Below are 25,720 nucleotides of genomic sequence, written 5' to 3' on the forward strand. Positions count from 1 at the left end.
ACTTGAGGTATGCTGCGAGGTTGGGGCATGTGTTGTGTGATTCTTTTCTTTACTCTGTGCATCACATTTGTGTGTCTATGCAACATGGTTGCAGTATGGTATGCCTGAGATCCATTGTGAGATACTATTTTGTTGTCTGTGTTCCTAGGTCACATCTCTTGTCATACAAGTCATGGTGTTAGCATAGCTAATGAAGTTGGTGCTTAGTTTTGTATGTGCTAACGCCTTCTATCTTGTCAAATTCATCCAGTGAGAGGGATTGGGCACAGAAGCTCTCTTGCTTTTCAATGCTCATTACAGTGATGGGCAGAGGTGTGTGTGTTACAGTTTAGCTGCTGTGAGTTGCATGCCTTCTCAGATGCAGTCCAGGTTAGTCATTGTGTTTGGGGTCTACTCTCCATGACAGTGAATGATGTGTTGTATGAATGATGAGTACAAAGCAGACCGATGTGGGATTGAAATGCAGCTCACAACTGCACATTTTTGGGATGACACCATGCTACAGTGTCAGCTATGTGTGTGTCCATTCTAGTCACTGTCAGGTGTCCACTGTCAATGATGTATAGGTGACATTGAGTGTGCTTGTTGCTATGCACTATGTCTATATCTCCCCAATTGTCATCTACAAGACACACCTTCACAGCCAGGTCAGGGGACACCACAGGGACACTGCATCTCCAGGAAGTGGGCGGATACCTACAGTTCCAATGGCTGTGAGTGTAGATGTGTTTGAGTTGACTAGTGCATAGGTGTGACTTGCAGACAATTCATACATCATGACCATGTGTCATCCATCTTGCCAAGGCATTTACTTTTGGAGTGACTGGTCCCAAGGGTGCAATTTGTTCTGGCTGAGAAGGTGTGCTTTGTGGCGGCATTGATGGCATTTGGAGTCATTGCAAGACCTCCTTCACCCACAGAGGCCAGCAAATCCCCCATGTGTCATGCTTCCATTGCAGGGAGTCACAATTTACGTTCAGGATGTCTGGCATTGGTGTCCTGTTGTCAGGTAGAGGCCAGGACCCATCAGGGCCTTGTGCTCCTCACAGCAGGGCCTAATGTCAGCCATCTTGGCAGTACTTTTGTACTCCCTGTCAGGTAAGCATGGTTCAGTGTGAGCATGCTGGGACGTGGGTGGGAGACTGTTGGCTGTGACTGCAACTCCCATCATGCTTTTGGCTCTACACAACTTCCCACAATACCTGACCTTCCTTCCTCTGGATCTTTTTCCCTATGTGGTGGTGTGCCTGTGCTGACAGTTTGGCAGGCAGTGGTGTCCTGGTGTTTGTTTCCACTCAAGTCCTGAAAAGCCCATGTCCTTCACACAGCAGAACCCAGTGTGATCAATCTTTGTGGGATATTGAAATGGATTCTGAGGGAATGCATTATACCAGGTGGGTTGTGTGGAGTTTGTGTTAAGGGGGGTGTGTGTGCAAGTACCTGCTGGTAGATGTAGTCAGAGCTGGCGGTCCTCCTCCCCCAATCCAGATATCCCACCATGCAGCATGCTTCCATTGCAGGGAGTGGAAATTACCTTTCAGGCTGTCTGGCATTGGTGTCCTGTTGTCAGTTGGAGCCCAAGGCCCAGCTGGGCCTTGTGCTCCCCTCAGCAGGGCCTAGTGTCAGCCATCTTGGCAGTACTTTTGCACTCCCTGTGAGATGAGCATGGTTCAGTGTGAGCTTGCAGGGACATGTGGGTGGGGGACTGGTGGCTCTGACTGCAACTCCCATCATGCTTTTGGCTCCACCCACCTTCCCACAATACCTTAGCTTCCTTCCTGTGACTCTTCTACCATGTGAGTGATTGAGAACGCAATGCCAAGATGACTGACAGTGGTATCCAGTTGTTTGTTTGTGCACAATTTCAAAGCAGGGCCTTATACTCCCCACAGTGGAGCATATTGTCAGGGTTCTTGGTAGAGACTTTTCACTGACTCTCTTGTGGAGCATGATCCCAGGTGTGTATTTTAGTGTAGGTGGGAGGGGTGTGTGTGACAGGGGCTGCTGGTAGATGTAGTCAGAGCTGGTAGTCCTCCTCCCCAGTCCAGACATCCCCTCATGCACCATGCTTCCATTGCAGGGAGTAGTAGTCACCTTTCAGGCTGTCTGGCATTGGTGTCCTGTTGTCAGTTGAAGTCCAAGTCCCAGCAGGGCCTTGTGCTCCCCACAGCAGGGCCTACTGTCAGGCATCTTGGAAGTACTTTTGCACTCCCTGTGAGGTGAGCATGGTTCAGTGTGAGCTTGCAGGGACATGTGGGTGGGGGACTGGTGGCTGCAACTCCCATCATGTCTTCTGCTACTTGCACATTCCCAGCAGCCCAACATTCCTTCATTTTGACTCAGCTTTCCTGTGAGGTGGTGTGACAGTGGTGGCAAAATGGATGACAGTGTTTGTTGGTTATATCTGGTCATGCCTTACAGTATTGGTCTTTAGGTTTGTACATGTTAGGACGTAGTTCCATATTACCGTGGGATGGCAGGTATTGTGTTTGTGTAACTGATATACACATCACAGGATACTTGCATTTCCGTTGCTATGGCTTTGCTGGTGGTAATTTGTTTCACAGTTCCCTTTACAGTGCTATATGTGTGTTGCTACACAATGTTGAGTGAATTGGTTGTGTACTCACCAGGCTCTGGTATTCCTGTTAATCCATGTATGCTCTCCGGTGGTAGGATGGCCCGCACCTTCTCCTCTCAGGACCTGAAGTGCATTGATTTGGCAGGAGGGCCACCGCCAGTCTTCCTGCTCAGGGTGTGTTCCCTGTCGATGAGCTTCTTGACCCTCCTGCGCACATTATAATACCTGCTCTGTATGTCGTCCTTTGTGCGCAAACAAGGTGCTTGTGCGTTGACCTTGTCGACAATCCTCTCCCACATCTTGGTTTTCTGTAACATGGGGGTCTGTTGGACCAATGTGCCAAACAACTGTGGCTCTACCCTGGGTAATTCGTCAATCATGACTTCCAACTCACTTTCTGTGAACTTTGGATTCTTCTTTGGGGGCATGGTGCTGGGTGGTTGTGGGGATTGATGGGAGGGGTTTATGTGAGTGTGGTAGGTGTGAGTTTGTCAGTGAATATGTGATTTAGTTTTTAAGTGGTGCAAATGGTGTAGTTGTTGTGTGTGGTGTGAGTTGTGGTATGTCTCTGCAATGTGGTGGTGGTGTCTGCTGTCCTATGCCTCTAGTTTGCAAAGGATCATGGTAGGGCTTTCTTGCCATTATAAAGGTGGAGTAGTGGGTGTGTCTTTGTTCTTTTTTTATTTTATTTTCATTTATTGGCTTTGTCATTTGTTTTTTGGGCTTTTTTTGTGACTTTTCCTTTGCTTTTGTTGTGCATGATGGAGACGTTTGTTTGACCGTGTCGGATGCTTGATGTGGCTCGCGCGGGCTAATCCGAGTCTGTCACACTGACATTCTGCTGTTTTTGACGTTGTCGTACGCGTCGGACACAGAGGGGTCTGTTGTTTGCTAGTCACTATTTGCTGTGCATCTCGGTTTTCATGACCGTACTCCGTGTGAGTCAGTCTCAATTCACACGTTTGGCATCATACTGCACGGCTCGTGCATCGCGGGTACGTTTCGGTCGTGTCAATTCCTGGTGCGTGTCGGTCGGTAGGATTCCGGGTCATTTTACGGGTGACTCACTGATTTTCGTACTGGTCGGTCGTTTGGCTCATGTTTCGTGCGAGTGGGTTGTAATTCATTTGCGTTGCATCATACTGCACGGGTCGTACGGCGCCGGTCCATGACGGTCGGTCTCCGTTCCTGGTCCGTGTCGGTCAGTACGTTTTACGGCTGCAATCGGAATCGGCCCCTATGTGTAATGTCCAGCCATGTAGCCTGATAGTAGGAGAAAAAGTCAGGTAAAGCCAGAGCCTCCCGGTCTTTGTCTAGCTGAAGATTAGCATATCTTACCTTTGAGGTAGTACCATTCCAAATAAACTTGATTCTGATAGAATCTAGCTCCTTGAACAAGGCCTTGTTGATTTTAATGGGGAGATTAGTAAACAAAAATACGAATACGGGCAAAATAGACACGTTGATTAGGGAAACTCTACCAATTAATGACAGAGGAAGAAACATCCACCTGGCCAGAAGAGTTTTAACCTTGTCTAACATAGTTTGATAGTTCAGTTGAAAGGGCTCAGAATGATTGCTTGTTACATACACCCTGAGATAACAAATTTGACGATGCCTGTCATACTGGGACTTTAAAGTCAAAGGTAATACAGTAGACTGGGCATTAAAGAGAAGACAATCAGCTTTGCTTTAATTAAACTTGTATCCTCCTACTCTCAATCATTCTGGACCATCTTCATAACTCGTAAAATATTAGCCTTCTCCACTTTCAGATAGAGGATCATATTGTCTGCTAAAACTTTGACCTTTGGCATTCCTTTTTTTTCGGTACTACAAATTCTAACCGCCAAAGTTTCAATGAACAGGGCGAAGAGTATAGGTGCCATTGGGTACCCCTTGATGTGTGCCCCGCTTAATTTCAACAGTTTCTGCTTCTTTTGTATTTATAATAATGCAAGCCTCTGCGCCCTGGTATACATTCTGCAGTATTTTAATTATGCTACCAGATAATCCAAACCTACCGAGCGCAAAAAACAAGGCTTTCTAATTAACACGTTCGAATGCCTTCGCTGCATCGAGCTTTATAATTGCAGCGGCATCTTGGTGATTAGAAAAATACCCATTGCCTGAATTGAATATTGGGTGTTCGCTGCCATCAGTCTATTTGGCAAAAAGACATTCTGGTCACTATGGGTTTGTCCTGCAGTCACAATACGCTTCACCAACACCTTTTCAAACACCTTATTGTCTGCATTAAGCAACTTATTGGACGATATTAATTCGCACTCCACAGTGATTTATCCTTCATTAAGAAGCTTACAACTTCTGACTGTTTGAAGGTGGATAGAATAGCTGCTCCTTTCATTACATTAAAGAGTCCCATCAAATATGGGAGCAATACTTTATAGACCTCCAGTGGTATCCTGTCGCTGCCACTTTCTTTGGCATTCGGCATCTTTTGCAAAGATAGAGACACCTCTTAGATATCCTCTGCTAACTTCTTCCTCTGGTCGTTCAACAAAAGTGCAAGCCTGATTACCCTAAAAAAATCTTCAAGTCTTGATGTAGAAACTGCACGAGCTCCGTTGTATGTTTTTATTATATTGAAAAAATACCTCTGCAACTTCTTGATCATCTACCTTAACAGTCTTAGAAAGGGGATTATTTCATTCTTGCAATGTGCTGCAAATCCTGATTGATTGTGCTGGAAAGTTCTCAAGTTATTAATTTCCTTCAAAATGAAAAACTCTCTCAAGTTCTGGTAGCTGCTCTTTAATTGCCATTTCATCCTATTTGAAGTATATAATTTGAGATCTTAAATAAAATTAAAGTCCCCTCCACATATCATAGGACCTTCCACCCCCATAGCTATGCTAAACAAATCCTTGAGGGTGGTTACATCATCTTGTATTGGACCATAATAATTCTGAAAATTCAAAGATACAGCTTGTATCTGCACCTTCAACCAGAGCCATCTCCTCTGCTTGTCTCTTTTTACTTATTTCACCTCCCAATCTATTGATCCAGTCAGATATAGTGCCACCTCGTGTATAGCTAACCTGACTAAAGCAAAAAAGGCATGCAAATAATTTATTGGGATAGGAAGCTTAGGGCTATTATCTTTAAGGTGGGTCTCCTATTAAAAGATCATGTCCGTATTAAGCCAATTCATTATAGCTGCGTACTTCTGCCTATTTAGATTCCCATTAACATTACAGGAGATTACACCAATATGGGGCATTACTGCAGAATCAACATATTCTTTGGCTTAACCCCGCCTCTGTGTCTCGTTGTCAGGAAGACCAAGCATTTGTCTCTAGCCGTGCCTCTTAATATTGTCTTTCTAGCTTGCTTATGCCCAAAACCAACTGTTGCTGATGTATCTGCTCTTTGTTATACATACACCAACCCCTGACACCCCCATGCCCTGTGCCCCACCACCCTGCACCCCAGCACCCTGGGTGCCTCACCACCCTAACAGGGAGAATTGCCCACCATACCTCCTGTCTTCCCCTAGCAATTGGGTGCGCTGGTACTACACCTGGCGGCACCCCATATGAAGAGAAACCTCTCTCCTCTCCGCTACCTGCATATGCAGACAAATGGAACAGAAAGGCAAAAACTGAAAATGAAAATAACAAACAAAAACAAATTAGGAACATCATAAGGCAGCCCTTCAAATCTGAACTGTCTTCAATAGGCCTCTTCTAGAGATGACCATAAGTGAGATTGGGTTTTAAACAAAACTTTTAGCTTTGAATTCTGGTCTATCGAGGCCTGCACCTCCGCTGCCTTAAATTGTCCCACCAAGCATATAAAGTCTCTCCGTATCTGTGCTGCAACAGAGGACATGTCCAAGAATACATGGATCTGCACTTTATCAGCATTCATGAATGTTTTCTTATTAATCGTCTTGGTGAGAATTAACTCTTTTATACGGCAATCTGCAAAGTTCAAGTTGACAATACGAGGAAACTTAGGGGCCGATTACGATGTCGGTCGTAAAGACTCTGAATTTCATTCAGTTCGTCCAAATCCAATTTGGAACCTGTCTTTCTGACCGAATCGGAAAGCCTTCTGACTGACCGATTACCGATTCGGCTCCGACTCGGTTTTGAATGGCATTCGGAGTAACCGAGTTGTTCGGAGCCAACTCGTACAGGCCTACGAACTGTGTTTCCGACCAACATATCACAATGTCGGATTCGGACAGCCTTTCTGAATCGGTTGTTCCAACATGGATCGGCTGTCGGAATCCGACTTTGGGGGCTTGTACGGGCCCCCCTTCAACCAAAGCCTTCTGAATGGGGCCCATGGGGGTTCCCATGGGACCCCTCTTCAACAACATGCACAGTGTGGCAGGCACCAAGCGGTGCCCGCCACAGGGTGCCCGATTTTCCCCACCCACCCCTTTCTTCAATGGGAGCCTGTGTAGTTGGTCGAAACACAGGCTCCTATTGAAGTCATTGGGAGCCCAACCGAAAGGTATTAGGAAACATCGTAATTGGTAGGTCGAACTTCCTGAATCCGATTCGGCCGGAAACCATTCCGAGACCGAGTCGGTCGTAATGATTTCCGACTGACATCTTAATCGGCCCCCTAGAGTTTGAGAGACGCTGAGCAGGGATCCGGTGGGCCCTCATAATAGAGAATCTTGGTAGGGCATCTTACAGAATGTGTGATTCAATCAATGATTCCATAAATTAAAACATGCTCTGTTGATATACATATATTTATACATAAATATATGTGTTTTTTAACTTTTGATATAAGTATAATAGTTATATTTATTTAAAAATGAATTGAAAATATATAATCTGTATTATATTAGCGTTACTTTTTAATATATCTAATGTTTAATATTTACATTTATATATCTTTAAAAACTATATTTTGTACAGCAATATCAATGACAACAGTATTTTTTATTCCAAATTTTTGTGATTTACATTATAAAGACAGCATGACAATATTTTTAAAACGATATGTATGTGACGATATTTTGGTATGTCGATAGTTCCAGAGGCGATATTTTGTCAGCAAACTTTCTTTCAGCAAGCCAAACTTATTGTTCTCTCCCAAGAAAGGTAGAAAGGTATTCCACATCTCACCGAAGAATTATTTAATTGTATTGCCTAATGGGGAGCCTTAAAGAACTGATTAATGTTGAGGTTCTCAGACACAGAAAAACAAGTTTTATAAAATAATTTTTGCACCCCATTTAACAAAATAATTATATCATCACTGAATTAGACTTTTCATATTAAGTAAAATGTTAACAGTAGGAAAGGCTATGCAGTGAAAAAAGAGATTTTCTATCCGTTCATTGTAGAGACACCCCAGTAAATCTTTTAGATATGTTCACTTTTGGAAATTTTGCACCCACACTTTCCAGGCTTTAGGGCACTACTCAAATGTGACTTAAGTCAATGTCAAAAGTGGGGTTTTGTATGTCATAACAGTTTCCATTTGCATGTTTTTGCTGCAGCTTTTCTCACAGCAATTAAATGCTTTTAAAGTCACTCATAAGGGTGACATAAATCTACAGTGCAGCCAGCATGTGGCCTCTAATTTGTATGCCACTTGTGCTATTTCTGTACTATTATAGCATGGCCTTACCTAAAAGTTAGGAAAAACAAGGTCAGAGCATACTCACTTTGAGCCTTGATAAGAGTTTTGGGGTACTCTGTTGAAAATGCCAGCCGAAATAAACCCAAACTGGGTGGATGAATCAAAAAGCTGCACTTTCCTACATATTACAATTAAAGCCATTTAAACATTGAACATTCAACAGGCCAGTTTACAATGTATTTCTACTGCTACATAATATTTCTTTTACCTATCTTTATATAAAAATGACTATAGAAGTTATCAATTGTATCTTAAGGTTCGTTTACTTTCACGTAATTTCTATTTCGGACATTATTTAATCATTTGGAATAATTTTCTTCAAAACAGTAACGGAGGAGATTGCACTCGTATTATAATCACATATGCCATTCACGATTGTTCCAATTTCTTAATTACGTGTTCTGTGTTTGGAATCATTTTGACTTCTGCCCCCTCAGGACTCAATGACAGACAAATCTGGTAGATGATTTGCCCTAAATTGCCTGACACTTGCTTGTCACTTGTGGCCTACCATTTCTGTAAAATAATTCTGTAATTCACACTATCGGGTATGCTTTATCCAACTGAATAATAATGTTTATTTCAATACTAACTGGCGGTGATATTTATATACCAGGTCCTAAATGTTGTGTTATCACTAATCAAATGAATGCATACCCAGTCAGGTCGATTTGCAAAACCACTCTTGTAGGAGACATTCAGTCTGCATCAATTGTAAACTGCTCTTTCTCTAGCATGGACTAAATCCCGGGAATACGTTAAGGTTCTTTCTCAAGTTCTGATCATTTCCAAATTCAGTAGCATCACATGGAATGTTTCTCTTCTACAGAAATCAGTTGGGGTTCCACAACATTAAGCCTCTGATGTACCTATTTTTTCCTATTAAAATGCTGCAGAGCCACAAGGCAGCACCAGAATCATTTTAGTGTTGTGCGCTTTTATAACTGAGACAATAGTTTGGCCACCATACTCTTAGAGGCGTTCCACTGCAATGTCAAGGTGTAAATATCGATCTAATCTTATATCGGTTCCACAGTATTGATAATCAACGTCATCAACATATCATCATGTAGTTAAAATTGTAAATCGGTCCTTTTCTCTGAACACCTACCTTGAAGATGTGTTGATAAACAATATTGTGGAGTCAAACTAAATGCAGAGAGATAGTCTTGATCGCTATACTGTGACGTTTAAACATCTCTGATGAATTGATTAACATGCCCTCATCAAGTCAAGGATTTTTCCTTTACCATTTTTGCTACCATAACTATTTGAAAGTATCATCAGTGATATTGCCTACGTAATCATGCATTTATTGGTACAGTAATTTCGATGGAATAAGTCTCTGGTTCTGCAACCACATTTAAGCGGGAGTGGTGTCAAACCTTGTGGCTTAAGCCAAAGAACCCTAGTAAATAATTTGGAATGGTGGAGGCAGTAGCCAAACTTAGGAGTCAAGAAGGTACAATAATGGTAAGGGTGTGCGAAATTCATTTAATTTGCTTTTGCGCAGAATTACAGGACAATTTCACAGAATTACGCATATTTATGTGAAATGCAAATCTGTCAATAAGCACTATATTTTAGCATGAAATGCTCCCGTGCATCAATTTTTGACACAAGAATGTATTTTGCGCAAACAAATAGGGCAAAAAACAAAAGTGCCACGAGCAACAGCTACTTCAGTTCTGCTTGATGGCATTGCTCCCGTGCTCCCACGAAGTATTTTTGCCACAAATACCAGCGTATTTATGCGAAATGGCATTATGTCAAAATTTCTGGAATTACGTGTAACAACCATAATTCCCCAAATTATGTGAATTATGCAGGCGCAATTTACATTTTGCCCTGGCCTAGCATATAGGAACAGTCAATGGGAGACCAATTTATGGGTCAACATATAGGATGACATTTGTCCAAAGGTCTAAATATAGAAAAATCATTTTTACATCTATGATGTGGCAGTAAGATGCTCCACAAAGTGAAGCTGTGTGTGTGGATGATCTTCCTCTGGGTATCTTGTATATCTTGTTGGCTTAATTGGGAGTAGATTTCAGTTTTTCAAATATAGATTTCTAGTTTAACCCTAAGGTACAAACAGCTTATCATGGTGTGACAAAATCCATGAACAAAGAAACTTATCTGGCCAAAATCTCGAAGTGGCTCCCATTGCTCAACTAGAAATTAGAAAAACATTGACACAACTTAAAGGGAAAATGAGTGGATATAGAAACAAAAAAAGGACTTATTTTCCTTCCCCAGGATATTAACCAAGAAGGTCAAACTGATGAAAATAGGGAGAAGGATTCATCAGAGATCATGCTGTGCCGAGGGGGATATGCCCTTTAGGATGAAGCCGGAATCATGCTGTGCGTTCACAACGCCAGCAATAGAATAAATGCGTAGTTATCACGCATTTGTTTAGCAAGCAAGTCATTACAATGACTTGCTTTAGGGGGGCGCATTGGTGGAATGGTGTTGGATGTAGAGTCCAACACCTTCCCTACTGTTGCACAGACGGGAGTTGGAATAGTAAATGATACTAATTCAAAGTCCAGCAAGCCTCTACGGTAAGTCGTTATAATGACTTGCGTGTTAAACGAATGTGTACTAACGACGCGTTTGTTTTAATGATGGGGTGATGAAGGTATGTGTGCTAAACGCATGTGGGATTCTGTCATACATTCATGCTGAGGAGCCAGGAGTGCCAGTAGTGGATCCAAGCATGGGACATGAGAGATCACCACAGTAGAAGAGGGAACACGAAGTTCCTGTAACCAAGTTGGGGCCCGCTGTGGGCCAGACAAGAGAGGTGCCGAGCTTCTGCCATACTCCCGGAGGGGTGTGGCTATCCTTGGTGGGTGCCTGCTTGCGCGACTGGGGCTGGTCGGGAGAGGAAACGGGTGGGGAAACAATGTTCATGATAAATTAAGTGCGTTTACAAAAAGAATGTAAATAATTGATGATGTTTCTTTCCTCTGAAAGAACAAGGATACCCAAATGTCACAACTGTACTGAGTAACTTATTTAACTCCCTCGAACATTATAATTTTGTATTTGTTGACAAGTAAACTAATGTGGGTTCAAGTAAAACGATTTAAAGTGATTTTTCACCAGAAGTGCTAAAAAAAGAGATGATAATAATACAGGGGACAGACAAAATATAGACATGGACAGGAAAATAAAAAGTGGGTCACAAAATGGTCAATAGAGAAATAGTAGGAAGCTTACTTTAAGAAAAATAAATAAAAAGAATAGCGAGTAAAGTGAAAGGAAGTAAAGATGGAATGTGGCAGTTTCCACTAGGTAGTTATAGTTACAACCTTATTTCCATAGGAACAGTGATTTTTGTTTTTACCAAGACCTTTAGCCCCGCTTGACGAATCGTCATAAGATCTTCAAAACGTATACTTTAGTAATTTCAGCTTCTATGCTGAAAGTTTCAGGGTGAATTGCCAAGCAGGGGCTGAGACAAAGGGGGGGGGTCACAAAATGTGTTTTCCCTATGTTAATTCCCATAGGACTTTTTAACAAGCCTACAGCCCAAAATGCTAGACGGAATTACACCAAATTTGGGAGAAATGTAGAGTTGGTTACACAGATCATGCTTTTAGTTTCAAAACACTTACAATCATGGGAAGATGTCATCAGGGATGTCTTGTAATATGTCATTAGTGATGTCACTGACCACGTCATGAGTGATGTAATATGCAAGGTCACAAGCAATGCATTGAGCTCAGGTAGCTATAACTGCTGAATTTCTATAGTTTAGTAAAAGTTAAATCTGAGCCTAACTATGATGTCTCTTAGGATTTTTCTGTGAATTTCTAAGGTTTTATAATGTTAATTCCTAACTGTAACATCCCCATAACCTCTGGTTTATTAAGTGACTAAATATATAATCAAGGTATGTTGAAGGCGATAAAGCACAGTAAATTTATACTCAAATGGGTTTCACCAACAATGTCCTTCACTAATTCTCCTCCTACCTTTACAACTGACACCAGTTTGTTCACATGGAGACCTCTTGCTACCATAAGATCCCTATCACCTGTACCTCTGCTTCAACCTCTACATGAGGCATCAAGATTCACCAATATGCTGAAGATACACATCTCTACCTGAAAGTCTCCCCTGCTTCAGACAGCCAGGATCCAACACCTCAAACATTGCCTGCACATCATCGAGACCTGGACGTTCAGTCCAACCAACAAAGATTTTATTTTAATTGCTAAGAACAATAAAAAAGTACAGTGAAAAACCTGGCTCAGTGACCAGAACCTTGACAGCTTTGAACCACAACTTTCACTGAATGCCAAGTCACTGAGATTCAACCTGGGCCCCAGTCTCATCCTGAAAGTAACACGTTGCCAAGGAAAAAAAAAGACTGACTGGTGTCAGCTCTCTCTTCTAAGAAAGTGAAACAGTTTCTTCCAGGAAGCACCTTCAGAACTGCTGTTCAAGACCTAATACTCTCTCATCCAGATGGTGGAAATTCCCCATTTCATAGCCTTCCAGTCACCACGCTGGCACTCCTTAAGGGCCCGTAGGAAAAAATGACATCATCCCGTCCTGATGCAACTCCAGCCAAAAAAAAGAAAAACAAGCAATGCAATAGGTCTCACAATTTTTAGAATTGGAGCTATTGGCATTACAATGTAAATGTTTTTAACTTATGTATTGTATTTTGGAGTGAAGTGGATGTATGTGATGGCAATTGTGTTTTATAATGCTTCTAAAAGTGCATTTAAACGGAACCTGTGCACTTAAAAAAACATGTTTACCCCAATGGAGCCTCTTGGCTCAATATAACAGCTGTTCATTGTTATCCAATTCAATGGTACCCATTTTACTGAAAGGTTAGAGGGCATCCCACGATTCAAACCTGTGCCCTCAGGATAAAACACTGGAGAAATGATGGATGCAGGTGCATTCAGTCGATTTAGCAGCCAGGCCCCAAAAAAATGCAATCCCTTAAAAGGTGCATGGACAAAAAGACACCAACTTCTAAGAAGTTCAGCTAGTTAGACCGGAGATTTGGCAGGGTCAAGGGATTGTCAGAGAGCTGACCCATTTTACCAGTAATGGAGCGCTCATCACATGGAAATGCAATCAGTCCAGTCCTTTGGCGGAGATCGTGTTGCTACTCCACGCAGAAGAGCCGTACAGTCTATTTCATGCCCCCATTAGGTAGAACCAGCAACAGGCAACACTGGGCAGGAGTAAATAAATGTTTTCACACACTGCCATTCATCGGGTCTCTCTTGCCAGCCCCAGGAGTTGACATGGCTGCAAGAAGAGCCGAACCTCCGATCACACCTGGTCCGCTACATATCAGCCCAGAAGCCGTACATCCAATTCTCTGTCCCAATACTGCAAATCGATAATTCGCATGAGCTGGCAACACAGAATAGCACACATATGCGCAGTATCCTTTTGTCTTGTGACTGTCCTATTTATTTTACAACAGGCGGTCCTGGAAGGTGGTGGCCTTGGGCAATGACCCACTTTCCCCATGACTTAAAACTTTGTGGAGGGAAGCCAATGCAGCCTATTTATGAAGGATTGAACCCAACAGGTTTAAATGGGAGATAATATTTTAACAATGTTTCCTTGGGTTGTGGCGTGCCTGAGGCTTCAAGACTGCCCATGCTGATTTTAAAATGTAACTTCCTAAACTCTTGTAAGAATCATCAGAACTCATCCCTGGATTGCCAGATGTACGCTGCCCGTACTAGATGGCAAAGCAGCTGGATTTGGTGAAAGGGTATCATCATAGACTTGTCTCATTCACATATATTCTCCGATGGAAGAGAGTAAGTGTGCCCTTACTATAACAGAGGTGTAGGGTAAGTTATTGTGAGTTATGACCACCAATTTTATCAGGAGCTTAGACTCAGTGGTTGAAACTTTCAGGGCCTAGTTCAAACCAGAACTCTGTTTCAAGAGCCACATATCCAAAGTGATTAGTTCTTTAAAGGCTTTACAACTGTGCTGGTCATTCAGCAAAGAGCTTCTCTTGTATGGCTTTAGACTTTTCAGAATTGCATTATGCCAGTTCACTGTATGTCAGAATGACCTTATCCTTCTTTGTCGGCATGGTGAATCTATAATGAATGAATAATCATTCTGTCATTCACCCTGAAGAGCTAAAGAAAACAGCATATTGCCTGTGAAATAAGAGTAGCTACACAGTCTGTCCACTGCCAAGTGTGTTCAATGCAAGTTCCACACCCTCGCAATAGGACAGTATTGGAGAAATGCCTTTCACCGTTATAATCTGAGAATCACACTAACTCATTCTCACAGATCTCTAACAAGAATCAGAACACTGCAATATAGAGAGCTCCATTGAAGACAATGGAGTAGCTGTTGGCTTATTATGGCTGGTATAATCCTGGAGCTCCAACATTCCAATGCTTGTCTTCATGTTTCTACCTTTTTAATTTAGGACATGCTACCTTTAGTGGGTGGAATGTTCTAAGAGCCTTATTGCCCTTCTGCCTTGGGCTATACCGGTTGAAAAAGGCCCTTTCCCTCGTTATAGGTCTTCGCCCTGTGGCTCAGGCCTATGACTCTGGTTCAGGGCCGTTAACAACCGGTATATCCATCGACAGCAGGCTATAAAGCTATATGACAATCTGCATCCAAAAGGTCAAAATGTTTAAATGAGGCAGACTTAGCTGCAGAGAAGAGAAAAACACTGAAATGGAGAACTAACTTTATTGTAACATCACTGAAGACTGCATCTAACTCCAAGGACAGCAGCAACGGTCTGTGGAAACCGTTCACAATGTACACATTAAAAGGAAACTCCCATGATAGTGTATATCCTCTTGTGAGCAGAACCCTGCAGCATTTCAAACTTGTACTCACAAGGTCTTTCATTACTGTGCATCTTACAAGGTACGTCATCACATCAGATATTCTCCCTCAAGTACAACAGTACAACAACATAAATGTCATTTTCCCCCTTAGTAAATGGAGAAACACAAGTTAAACAAAAACTTCACAATTTATTTGCATGTCAATTTGCCTTGCACAATGTGCTGTTTTCACTGCCCTTGATGTGTAATTTCCTGTCCCCCATTCCTTTCAACCTCAAGCCGCTGAAGTAACAATGGACTACATTTGTCGCAGCCAAGGCTGGCTGATTGCCAGTCAGGTGATCGACCCCTTGAGTGACATCTCCAGCCCGACAGCAACTCACGTCTACAATGATCCCTCTGCTGTTTTCCTGCATCCTGAAGTTGGAGTTGTCGTGCGTGTGGTAAAGCATCTTTGGAGCGACCTGCCACAGTGATTGACAGCTGCCAGCTACCTCTGCACCCGAAGCCGCCAAGCAAGCTAGAAGAAATCCATCTGTTTAACCTGGGTCCTAGCACCACAAAGGCCTCTAGACTCCATGGGTAGAGTGGAACACCATCTCCAAGTGTGGTTTTGTCAAGTGCTGGAAGTTTGACAGCTCTAGCGGATCTTGTTCAGTACCAAGGACAGGCATGTCATCTCTGCACCCAGACTTTCTGGGCAAGGTAACAAAGTAACGACTGTTGGAACTTGGTCTAGGGACCCGCATGACCTTATCCACAAGAAGGTTCATTTGATCTCACCCTGAAAGTGACCAAATGTCACCTGTGGTTTCCCTCATTCATTTCAATGGGATGAGTATGACAGATTTACTGCATTTATTTTTCAATACTGTAAAACTCCACAACTCTGATTGTATGTGTGATCCAAAGTTCATTTTGGTGTCGATATTTCTATAAAAATAATCTCTATTTTTAGAAATTGATGTCAGATTTCTTTTGAGTTGTCTCAATTACTTATGCACCATAATGGTACTGTAAATTGCTTAACACATTTTCCTCCAGGAATGCCTGACTGCTCTTTGCCACACTACCAGGACTGAGCTAAGGATCATCTCTGTGTATTGTGAGAATATTGCATGGTAAGCCCTTCCAGCCATACCACCTAATATTCAACCTTGCAACACATGTGAAAAGCACAACTTTTCAGGTAGAAAGCTGAATTGTCGGACCTGCCAGTTGTATTTAACTCCTTTTCCAGAGGCCCAAGGATTAGTTTAAGGAATGTGTTTTTAGTCCTGTTCATCAAAGCGAGAAAAGGGATGGGATATTTGGTTGTTTTGAAAGGCTTTTACCCAAAATAGGTGTAATTTAAATTTGCACCACAGATGCTGAGTTATTTTTTTTTTTACTATGGGTGACAATGGGGATGACAATTCTGTGAGTTAGTGTCTGATAAAGGTGAAGGGATTTTGTTTCAAATCTGACATTTGACACAAAAGAATGTAATGTTATACCTGACATGTCAATGGACTAGTTCAAAGATTAAATAGTGTTGTAGTCGAAGGTATTCATTGTGATTTTTGTACTTTCCGTCCAGTCATTTTAAGAGCTATGACAGTGCCAGATATTCCATGTTGCAACTATGATGATGTGGAAAGAATTTCCCCCGAAGTGAGTAGGATGCCCGAGAAAACCTTTGAGGCTCACCGCCTTGATGACTGTACACACTAGCATTCCTGAGAGGAAAGAGGTGTGAACTCCCTCCTGCCCAGGCCTTTTGTCTCCAACCCTGGAGAAGTGCTACCACATCCCACCAGAAGGGGAGACTCTTTTCTTGGCAGCAAACGGCTCAGAGAAGCCCGCCAAGGCACTGAGTCCCTGTATCCTGGGGGGGGCACCCACTCATGTTGGCACACTTCTGCATGCCATCTCACCCTTGATATGAGAATCGTGTTGGGGATGAAAAAGCACAGTGTTTGACACCAAACACAACACAATTCGGTCATTCCATAATGGAGCTGGTTATCTTGAACTTCTTTGGTAGCCAGCCCAAGTTACTCTATATATTCACACCTTTAATATAATGCACTCTACCTCCAGGGCATAGGAGGACAACCTTAAGAGTGACTTATTTACATTAAGGCAGTGGTGTGGCTTGGCAGCACATGGTGTGTACATAGTCACTCTCGAGCAGACAGGCTGCTCATGCAGGGCTTCAAAGGCAGACCTGCAGACACACTTTCACTTGGGTCATATAGAGTGGCACAACCAGTCTGATTATGCATGATTTTCGGCTGTGGATGACGAATTTGAACAGGAAATGTCTTGCTCGAGAGACATTTTCTGATTGAAGGAGTGTGCTGCACACTCACTGTAATGTGTAAAAGTAAAATAGTGAATGAATAAATGAAAAAGGAAGTAAATAACCTCCACAAAGTCGTAATGCCTGAATAGGTCTTATATAATCCTATTGACCTAAAGGAACAAACACAAGAGGGGAGATAAAAAGACATTAATCACGTAAAAAGATGATCAATCCATCGTGTGAGAATAGTGATCTGAAAAGGAAGTGAAAAATAATTTCCTCTTAACGCTCTCCATAACGTTAACACGTGATCTGTGGTGAAGGCACTGTGTGACGAATGGACATAAACATATTAGACATAACATACAGAAAACATAAAGCACACACTCTATTCAGAATGGAACTGGGTTCCTATTATCCCACAATATTCAAAAGGTTTATCGATGCCAGTAAGAATATATCAGAAGCACAAAATACTTGCTGTAAAGAGATAAAGTAACCTCATGAGCTCATGGACCGAGTGGTGGAAGTGCCAAATCGGCTACCTATATGGTAGGAAAAAACGGGAAAGAAAAATGTAGCCCACTGGTCACGAAATATGACACTGTCTGGGTTCGAGGTAGGCAATCCCTATACTAGCCGGCTGTGTCGTACTTACAACTTCCTGGAACAATGTCCTGCCAAATTTCCACCGGTAGTGTAGAGTTGGGGGGTACAAAAGTGGATTTGTTGCAAAGTCCTGTGTCCTTTCTATTCACCTCTGCGGTGGATTGGTTACTGTTGGAACCTCAGAGACATGCTTGTCCACACCAGACCCAAGAACACATCTCGGCCCAGAATTGAAGGTCTGCTACCGCCAGTACAGGGACATCACCCCTGTGGTAACTGTAGCACATGTCACCTCACAAAAAGAAGCAAACACATTAAATTCCGTAATGGCGATGAGTGGGACCAGAGAAGCTTCACTAATTTCAATAGCAAAAATGTGGTCTATCTAATCACCTGACCATGTGGTCTTGAATATGTGGGGATGACCACTAGACCGATCAAGATACGTGTTGGTGAACATCGCAGCAATATCAGATGTGGGAGGAGCACTACTAAAATGTCCAGCCACTATATATCTAGTGGACATGGCATTGATGATGTACAGTGGACAGTGATTGAACAACTGGGCGGTGAACATGGCCTTCTAGAAAAAGAACAACGTTGGGTTTTCCGTTTAGGGACCCACATTCGTGGATTAAATGATGAAATACCATGGAATCAATTCCATGTGTGAATTTTTTGACTGCCAACCTTTCATGTATCAGCAATGAGTCCCTGACCTGAGCAGCTCTTTCCTTTCCCATATCCTGGTGAGTTGTGCCTGTGCTACTATTTGTCCCCTTTTTGTTTGAACCATCGTGCAACTCTAGGGGTTATTTAGCCCTTGACCGGGGTCCTTACTGCATGCTTTAGTTATGAGTTCCCTACCCCAGCAGCCCTACACCCTCTCTCTCCCTCATCTTGTGAGGTGTGCCTGTGCCACTATCTGCCCCCTTGTTTTTTGAGCCACTACTCATTCCCAGGGGTCACTTTGCCCATGACCGGTATTCCTACTAACGAAGGCTGTTGTGTATGACCACCAGATTATCGGGGGGGTTCTGGGGTTAATTACTGCCTTGAACGTGCGTTACTTTCTCTGCAGCCTCATACCATGCACATATTCTGGTTATTTTATCATGCACATATCTATTTTCTCCGTCGGCGTGACATTATTATCTGTTTCGCTTTTTCGGATTCTTTACATGTCTATACATGTGTTTTTACTATACTTACAATTACGCGCAGGCATTTGTATTAGACGCCTATACACCTTGACTGTTGACTCTACGCTCTGTGTCTCGTGGGTCCTACACTGTCACCCTACCGGTCCACTTCCGGTTCCGGGTCTTCACACGCAGAGCTAGCGGGTCTACTTGCATTGGTATAATCACCGATTTTCGCGCGCATATCTTAATTGATGTAGGTATTTAACCCAGCTCCCCCTAGCACAGTTCCATCGACGGAGCCAACCGGGGTGGTTTATTTGGCAGGACATTGTTCCAGGAAGTTGTAAGTACGGCACAGCCGGCTAGTATAGGGATTGCCTACCTCGAACCCTGACAGTGTCATATTTCATGACCAGTGGGCTACATTTTTCTTTCCCGTTTTTTCCTACCATATAGGTAGCCGATTTGGCACTTCCACCACTCGGTCCATGAGCTCATGAGGTTACTTTATCTCTTTACAGCAAGTATGTTGTGCTTCTGATATATTCTTACTGGCATCGATAAACCTTTTGAATATTGTGGGATCATAGGAACCCAGTTCCATTCTGAATAGAGTGTGTGCTTTATGTTTTCTGTATGTTATATCTAATATGTTTATGTCCATTCGTCACACAGTGCCTTCACCACAGATCACGTGTTAACATTATGGATAGCGTTAAGAGGAAAACATTTTTCACTTCCTTTTCAGATCACTATTCTCACACGATGGATTGATCATCTTTTTACGTGATTAATGTCTTTTTATCTCCCCTCTTGTGTTTGTTCCTTTAGGTCAATAGGATTATATAAGACCTATTCAGGCATTACGACTTTGTGGAGGTTATTAACTTCCTTTTTCATTTATTCATTCACTATTTTACTTTTACACATTACAGTGAGTTTTAGGAAGGGATCGTTAAGGTCCTGACGAAGAAGCATGGGGAAGCTTCGAAACATGTCGACACCACTAGGAGGCATAGCTCATTGAGGCATACACCCTCCTCCCCCTCACTTTTTTACTGATACCAGCTCCAACGGCAGAATAAAATTTCTTTAGACCAGAGAGCCAGGTATTTTTTAATTCACTTTTCTATCCACTCCTGACCCTTCCTCTCACACCCTTGCATCACATATAGCTGTCTCAGTAATAACAGTGCTCCCACGCAAACGTAGTTCGCAGCACGCCCCGTCCCGTAGAGGGGCGGGAAGACCCCTATGATGAAGCATGACACCAAGGGCCCTTTTGGTGTGTGAGGGGTATTTAAACAACTGATGTGTATTCTCCACGACTGTGGGATACATTTTGTGTAAGCGGGAGTTTCTTGACATACTATAACTATACCCATGGGTGGATCCCTATGTTTATGTGCATTTTGGGTGCTCACCTGCAGCCCGGACCCATAATTGAAAGAGGGTGATTATCAGCAATTAATGCCAGTAAATAAGTTAATAACAGTGAACAAATATCGGTAATATCCAGAGAATGGGGTTATATTTAAGCAATAGTACTTACATATAACCTAAAACTTAACATAACAGATAACTGAAGATATAACATAAGAGCAAAAAACAGGCCAACATAACGTAACAAAGCATAACACAACATAACTCAAAATTCAATAATAAAACATAATTCAGCGCCGGGACACCTCTGTGTGAGGTAGCCGTCACGCTCTACAAAATGCATTATTATTATAACGTAACAGTTGAGTTTAGACTCCCATGAGCCTGTAAATGCTCTGCTCTTTGTGTGAATGTATAGTAACCAAAAATTTACAACTTCAGTAACAAATATGATGATGAAAAAAAGGATGAGGACTAGAGAGATTAAAACCAGACTGTGTCTCATCAGTAGCAATGCCCATGGCTTCTTTGCTGATCGTTAGCAGCTTGCGCCATTACAGTAGGGATGGACCCTTTAACTTTAAAGGCAGCCGAGCCGAAGCTGGCATGAAATTACTTCAATGCCTGTTCGCAAAAAGGTGAGAGAGGAGAAATATTTATGAACAGAGACAGGAAAAAAACCAATTACCTGTTGAGACACAGACTGTAGTTCAGAGCAGCAAGGCTCACGTCCCCAGAAAATATATGGGTGAACTCCCAGGACCTGCAGCAGGAGATATTATTTTCAGAGCACATGTTATGTGAAAGGGCAGGTCTAGTCTACTGATTACTCTCAAATGTCAGAATGTGACTGAATAGTAATAGCACAATTTAGCGCCAGTAAAAAATAAATATACACTTGGTATTAATTCCAGGTTACAGCATTGACGTTCTCCATCCTATCTCCACAATCGTGATGGCAACACTATCACCTTAAGTTTTCATTGAATCGCATCATGATCCCTTCCTTCCACACAGAGTGATCGCAGCCATCCTAGTCCTTTTCTTCCCTACCTTTCCATCAGCTGTGTGTGACTACATTGCGTTCTAATCGACTCCACTACGTAGTGTGGTGTCTTGTGAGTTTATGATGGAACCCTTTTGACTCCTAATGAACTCTGTAGAGCTGTGACGTGGGTGTCAGAGTGCAATGAAATGAAAGCTTGTTTTAGAATGTTGAGTTTGCGGTTACACACAGAGGAATAAAGACATGTAATACTAAGCACCGTGTGTGGAATGTCACTGGCAAGTAGCCACGATGGGGAGGACGCTACAAATGGCCACGAGATAGGAAAAAAGTAACCCGAAGAATGACTGTGCTCTCCTAGAGAGTTTGCTGTGGACCAAGCAAACTGCCATGTGTGTTGCTGTCAAAGTTTGGAATCAACGCCTCAGGCATGTGGAGTCAAAGCACAACTCCAGCCACCGTAAAGCAGCTGAAGACAACGGAAGCGTTGCAAAGACTCTACACGTCAATGTTCAAGAACCTGTTGGTCAGGCCATACATGAAGGTACCGCACTGCCACGCAAGATAAGGTTGTGTATTATATGGAGCAATACTGCAAAAGGCGATTACGTACAGACTAGGAAACTAAAGCAGCCCTAGTAATTTGGTGGACCAGCCCTGGGGGGCGGATGTGCAAGTGTGCACTGCAGCTTTTGTTACTGGGGGCCGATATTGTAGTGCCACTGCAAAACCGGCCCCAGTAACAAAACCAATCCCCGCTGCTGAAAAAGCAGCCCCCACACTTCCAGCCTCCCAGGAAAAAGCACTACAGAACTGCAGAAGTCAAATACTAACAAAATACATAGAAGTGCTGGCTGACAGAAATTTTAAGAAATAAGTATATTATCCTTGCACATACCAGAGCCTCAGCAAGTGGAGCTTTAAGACCTCAGCAACGGACAAGGAGACCCATGAAGAAGCACAAGGGTTGTGCTTACTGAGCTGTCTGATATTTGAAGTGACCCACCACCAAAGCTGCCAAGTGATGGCTCAGAACAACTCCAGAGGTCTCCAACAAGTGAAGTGCTTCGATGGAAACTGAGAATGAGGTCACAGATTCCCTGTTTTTCCATGATGACTCTGAGGCCTGTCCAAAGCAAGACCTCGGAAATAGAGTGAATGACACAGGCTTAAGTGAGGCAATAGTAGCAGAAAGAGCTCCACCCTCAATGTCAGCCACTCCCATAACTAGTTATCATGCTGCCGCATTCCTGAAACAACCACCAACTTTAAATACAGCCAAAAAGCAAAATATTGGCTATAGATGAACTGTCTGGATAGAGACTTTTGATGATTTAATTGAAGTGCATCATGGCGCGAAGACAAAATGGCCACCAGAACATTTCAGAAGCAAAGTTCAACGCACACCCTCAAGGCCAAGCAGCAACATCAATTGAGGAAAATTGACACTGAATGAAGTCGGCCGTCACCTAAATCATTGTCAAACAGTTCTTCCACCTCAATAGCAAGTGAAATTGAGGAAGACAATTGTGCTATATCCATGTTTACCGTAGAGAAACATGCATATGTCAGACTGGCTGCATGTGAGGGAAAATGTCAGGCAAAGAAAAGTCGACATGCTAAAGCACCATAGTCATACACACATTGTCCAAATGTAGGAAGATGGACTCTGACTGCATGGTTGCCCCCACTTTTTTCCTGGTGTTTTGATGGTTTTTGACTTAGTTCGGCTGGGAACCTGCTATCCAGGTCCCCAGCCTATCTGTTTTCTATTATAAAATGATTCCATGTACTTTAGGTACAGTTCAGATTGGATCTGAGGTGCCCTTATAAGTCCCTAGTATATGGTAAACTATGTACCCAGGGCATAGGTACCCCAGAGGTCTACCAGGGGCTGAAGCATGTATTGTGCCACCCCTGGAAAGCCACCCAAAATGACACCACTGGTCTGCTACAGCACCCTGGGTAAGGTGGTGCATGCACCCCTTACTGAGATATAGGTTCACTATATCTCACCATATACCCACATATAAACCTATAAGTCACTCCTATAGCAGGCCTCATCAATCCTGAAGGCAGAGTGCTTGGTTCCTATGTGAGAGGGTGCCCCTGCATGAGCAGAGCCCCTCTGCAGCGTTCGGAGACCCTTCTCTGATGCTGTTGGTAGTGCGGCCTGACCATATACTCTTAAGTACATTATAACCTCGCGGTAAATGCTAACTTTGGACTGGCTGCACGGAAACATGTTGTGTTTGGTGTCAAACACTTTGGAATACTACCGCCCGCCAGTTCTGGAGGCGGGGGTAGTTTTCCACCCTTCTAGAGGGAGAGACATGTTCACACTGGTCTAACCGGTAAAGACTTTCTAGAGCCCTGGCATAACAAAATCGATGCCACTGCCACAGACACAGGTCTGGCCTCCTGCTGCTTACCGAAACTCCAGCAGGGGAGGCCTGGACAATAGGTTTCCTATCACAGGGAGGTGTAACCACCTCCCCAGACAGGCAGATGTGTATTGGGGCTGGGAGGGAGCCCTCTCTGGTGCTTTGAAGTCCTGCACTGGGGGCACACTTGGTGTCCCTCTGCATAGTTCAGTTCAAACCGGTTGCAGGGGCTCCCTGCCCCTGCTCTGGCGTGAAACTGGACAAAGGTAATGGGTGTAACCACCCCTCTTTCCAAATCCTCCCATAGGTGGATCCCCATATTATGTCCAACCCCCTATCTTGGTATAAGTATAGGAACCCAGTCCCTGAGACTTTGGATTACCCTGGATGTAACTCTGTAACATATATCCTGGACCTTCGACATTCTATTTTGACTTAAAGACTGAAGAAATCTCCCTTGGGGTCTAGGAGTGACTCCCCTGCTTGGCAAGCACCAAAGAAGCAACTGTTCGGTCTGCAACTCTGAAGCTCCTGCCAGACGCCAAAGTCTTTCCATCACCAGAGGTGGATTTCCAGACTTTCCCGAGGATACCCTGAGTCCACAGCAAAACTGAGGCCCGTGGCTATTGTGGGTGATGTGGAACCATGACCCCTGGACACCGTGTACTTTTGCCAGTACATCGTCTTCCTGGTCTTCCTCGAAGTTGTGCTTTGGGCTCCGAGTAGCCCCAGCCTTGGGCACCTAAAGCACTGAAGATCTCTGGCCTCCACTCCACGAGGGACCCGTGGGCCAGTTTCCAGTGTCACTTCTCAAGGCTCCTTCGCGATCGCTAGCCCGTTGGCTAGTGGGTGCCCACGAAGGCAACTCCTTTTCTGCTTGGGCTTTCCTGGTTGCTCCATGCTTGTCCTGACGTACCTTTGCTGGGTGAGTCCCCCAGACCTTGCTGGTCTGCACCAACGTCTTTCTTTTATTTCCACTTGACTTGCTGTTGCCAAGGCTTGTTGGGTCTATTCTGGTCAGCGACACCGCAGCACTCGACAGACTTCATGGGACAGCTCGAATCCAGCTCCTGGTCATCGTCGACACCTCCTGGACCTCGTGGCTGAAGAGTCAAGACACCTGTCAACTCACCGGAAGCACCCGACATCTGTGGGCATTGGACTATCGTTCCCCTGGTCACTGGTAAGTGACCCAGACTCTGTCCCCTCTGCTTTCAGGCTCTTTCCATCCTCGATCCAAGCTTGGATCTCTTCAGACACTTCTCCTCTTCACGGCAGCAGCACTTCTTTGCCAGCTTCCATTGAAAACGCCCCGACCCGACACCAAAAGACACCTATGCACCCGGCTTCCCTGGGTGAGGTAACACGAGTACTCCGGTGATCCCGTGGGTGTTGGCCCTAGACACCTCTAAGTCCAAAAGGGTTTGCTTGTAGTCATCCTCTAAGGGTCCTTAACTTGTAATTTTCCAACCGCGACTTTCCCCATAGAAGTTAACGGCGATTTGCGCCTGTGTTCTAACACTGTACGCGTCCCCGGTGTGTCCCCTACGTCACTACCTTGGGTGGTTCCTTGGGGCCCAAGCACTTCTAAAGGCTCTAGGCCTTGTGCCTAGTTCAGTCGTGGTTCTTATACCACTTTATTGGTATATGGTTTGGTACGCTCCTAGGGCCCAAACGTGTATTTTTGCTTTTACTGTTGAATACTGACTTGTAACTTAAGTACTTCGAACTCCAGCCTCATAAAGAGACTAGAGGGGTGTGTTTTATCTTAAATACATATATTTTGAATATATACCTGGTGTGGTTGTCCTTTCATTTGGTCATTCAAGAGATTATAGACTGGTTAAACAAGCTGCTTTACATT

Source organism: Triturus cristatus, chromosome 11 (assembly GCF_964204655.1).
Source record: "Triturus cristatus chromosome 11, aTriCri1.1, whole genome shotgun sequence".
Lineage (NCBI taxonomy): Eukaryota > Metazoa > Chordata > Amphibia > Caudata > Salamandridae > Triturus > Triturus cristatus.